The sequence below is a fragment of the Austrofundulus limnaeus genome, unplaced genomic scaffold, assembly GCF_001266775.1.
Source record: "Austrofundulus limnaeus strain Quisiro unplaced genomic scaffold, Austrofundulus_limnaeus-1.0 Scaffold35, whole genome shotgun sequence".
NCBI classification, from domain to species: domain Eukaryota; kingdom Metazoa; phylum Chordata; class Actinopteri; order Cyprinodontiformes; family Rivulidae; genus Austrofundulus; species Austrofundulus limnaeus.
The window spans coordinates 632,482-636,443 of NW_013952437.1; positions in this window are offsets into that span (position 1 = coordinate 632,482).

Consider the following 3,962-nt stretch of genomic DNA (forward strand, 5'->3'; position numbering starts at 1 on the left):
CCCCCGCCCCCTCTGTTCTTTCTTCATCCACTTCCTCTGCTGATCAGAAACCCTCCCAGTCATTAAAATAGCTCATTCAATCATCTTTGCTCTAATTATCTCACTTTTTTTTTAGCAGTGTTGCTTGTAGATCATCACTTACAGTGGTTAAGGCACCCCTTGCTGCTTTCACTTCCTGTTTTGTCGTGTGTGCTTCAGGCCTTAACCCTCTTCTCAGAATGACAACCCATTTCATCCGTGGGCATGCACGTATAAACGAATCAATGACCATAAATCCTGGATGCTTTTGTCTCATTCATTGTCAGRGTGTGTGGCTTCTGCGTGACAGACAGCTCTCAGAAAGAAGGCCAAGCACCGTGTCAATGCGGTGACTGCTGGGGCGATTGAAGGAAATGGACTGATAAGAGCAGAGAGGAACAGGCTCCAGCCCCGAGGAGTGACTGGCATWAAAGCGGCATACTGAGATCCACCAGAGTGTGAGAATCTGGCCACGTGAATCAGAGAAAATWGCTTTTTGTGTGAAAGAACGTTCGTGTGCACATTTGTAGATCTGTGTGTAGTTGTATTTGGGCCAATTTCTGAAATTCCATTAGTCATTCCAGGCCGACTGTGAATGTATTCGGTTTGTCTCACCTGAGCTTGGTGCTGTGTCGGTACATGAAGGCATTGTTTCCAAAGTGGTGGCTTTGCTCCTCTTTTCCAGCCTGAGAGATTTAAAAATAGAAACATTCATGCTTTCTGAATATACTTTCCCTCCAGAAAGTGCGCAGCTGTGGGTGTCAGACATTGGCCGAACACCACCACATGTCATTGTCTTCCTGGCCTCCCATTGGCTGGCACCTGTGGGGCTCTGTGAAGAGAAGCTTCTCTGACAGGACCCAGGAGCCCAGAGGAGTTGCTGGAAACTGGGAGAAGGACAATGTCGGTGGAGCCGGGACGGAAGTACGGGGCTGGAGACACGGCATCGCCCTGGCAGGAGAAAGCAGAGGTGATGTGACCTTCCATCAGCAGCAAAGGACAGGAAACTAAGAAATGATAACATCTGGGAGGATCTGGATGAAATGAAAAAAAAAAAAGAAAAGCAAATGATTTTCATCAAACATATCAAACATGTTACCTCAGGGCTGGTAACATGTTACCAAATACTGACCATTATCTGATGTCACTCTGACAGGTTTTTATGATTCCTCTTTTATTTCTTCATCACCGCCTTCATTTAACAATTAGTTATATAAATAAACGTAATCAATCTCCAACGTCTTTCTCTCAGTTATTGACAAGGTTACTGGGTGCAAGTGTGTCAAAGCATTTCCATCTCAGCTTTCAATGCAACAATAATATGAAGACAGTGTCCTCTGGTGTTGTACTTAGAAAACAACATTTCAAGTTTTTTTTCAAGTGCATGACCCATCATTTTTTATTACATGTCCAGCAAAATATGATAGAGAAATAAAACAATCCCAGGCATGTTCCATTGGAATTCTTTAAAAATAACACTAAATTGTGGTAAAAATAATTTTTYGTGAGGTTTCTAGCTGTTGCTCTGAAAAAGCTGTTCGATTCCATATATGGACAATGATGTCAGGTGAGTGTCAGACTCAAGGCAGAGACAGATTAATAATACACAGCGGCACAATCAACTGTCTTTCTCAAGAAAAAAATTTAATAAAACAAAACTCTTTCTCATTTAGCCATGTGTAGACCAGCTGTGCAGTAAAAGTAGGCCTACACCCAAAGACGGAGTTGATGACCATTATTTCCCCAAAAACTAAAACCTTCAGACAGTAAAGTATGTTCAAGTCTATTGTGTCCGAAACATTATAAACCGGAAGATTTTGTCAGATTACCAGTCAGCAATGACCGAGGTATTTGGGATGGCCTGGGAACGCCTCAGGATTCACCAGAGAAGCTGGTCTGAGTCGCTGGGGAAATGAAGTCTGGTCCTCTCTGCTCAGACTGCTGCCTCCACTACCCCACTGGATAACCAGAAGATAATGGATGGAAATGTAGCTCACCGGACTGAGGAATGATGCAGCCAGGCATGTGATTTAAGTGGAATATGTCTGAAGAAAGACACTGTGCTGTGAAACTTTTACTGGATGGACCAACTGCAGAGGACAGACCTGCAAAGGACAGGTAAGCTATGTGGATTAAACACTTTATTATTTTAATTTGTGTCAATAGAGCAGATTTCAAACTATTAAACAGTTTTTGAATTGTGCTGATCAGTTATGTAAAACCAAAGTTATTCTAAGTAATTCTCGCCACCATGTTTTTTCTGATAATCCTCGCATTTAAAGCTGCTGGCTGAAATAAATATCGCCATCCACTCTCTTTCTCACCAAAGGCCGAATTTATTCATCAACTACTTAAAAATCTAGAGTAAAAGGAAAAAAAATAACAACCAAAAAGACACACAGCAGCTGACGGGAGTTCAGGGTGGTCAGCAGGGGTTCTCTGCAGACTCAAAGTAGGCYTTTCTCAAGTGTAGGTGTTTCTCAAGCATAAACACTGATTGGCTAGTTGTATTTGGTTCTTCTCTTTAATTTTTTCTTTCACTTTTGACTTTCACACTAATTTTAGCAGGCAAAACTGATTTTTTAAAGAGATCACAATGTCTCATTAAAAACAAACATTTAGTTCTCCCTGTTTCTAAATGAGGAAAAAAAGACTACCAACTGATGTTGCTTTTATTTTTAGATGTAACTGGGAACACTTTGTTAAAAGAAGCTGCTTTCCTGGTGACCGTTTATTACAGCGCTTACAGTAACATGCTATCTCTTCAGGCCTGCTGGTAAAGAGAAGCAAAAGCGAATACACTGCAGCAGCTGCTTATATGCAAATTAAAGTGTATGTCAACATTTTCACTCCACTTTTTCACTTTTGTTCAACACTACTCATATAAAACAAGGGCCTCACCAACTTTCAGGCAAATATAATGAGTGGATCAGAAGAAATTACACTCTGAATGCAAAGAAATACACTGCACTGTTTTGTCTGCTCATTGTTTTGTGACCTACCCAGGGTGTGGTCATTTTAGCATTTTGTTTTGCGTAGGGGGAGTGGGGGTGTGGGGGGGTGTAAGGYCATGTGTTAAACGACTTGTTCATGGTTGGAATGCCCAAAGTGGCTAATTTAAATACCTGTTAGTGTGCTTTTAATCTACCTTGTCACCCTTCCAGTGGTAGTTTCCAATTTGTTTGTGTTTCTACAGCTGAACTTGCTGCAAAATACATTTCATTCCCTTTAAACAGACTGCATCATGTTGTGTCCTAACCCTGTGTTTACTAGTAAAGACAGACAGTCTTAAAGCAAGTGGAGGTTCTAGACAAAATTGCTCCCTTAAAACTATTACGTATAAAACAAAACACAGATCRCTGGATGACAGGTGAAGTTCTCCACCTAATTCAGGGGTGGGCAATCCTGGTCCTCAAGGGCCGCAGCCCTACATGTTTTACTTGCTTCTCTGCTCCAACACACCTGATATGAATGAATAGATGTTTATCAGGCTTCTTGCAGCATGGAGGACCGAAACTGACATAATTAGAAATAAAAGCAGAATTATATAAATGAACCACTAAAAAAATACATTTAAAATGTACCAATTAAAATAACAAAGGAGAACGTTATCTCATGTTTTTTGTTTGAAATGACTTGAATATTTATTTTTCCAGGTTAGTATAAATTAGTCTATATATTTTAACACATAATTTAAATTTTACTGTTTTTTAACATACATATTTTGTTGTTTTTCCTTTAAATGCTACATGCATTTGTGTCTCTTAAATATTTATACTTAATTATTTTTGTATTTTTCCCACAAGTCTTTAAATTTTAGTTTAAAACAAAGGCAAGGAGAAAAACTTACCCGTGCCTTTGTTTTTAACTAAACTTTAAACTTTGAGCTAAACTGAGGCAGCACACGCCTGCAACACATCGAAATAAAAAAGACTTGTGGGACA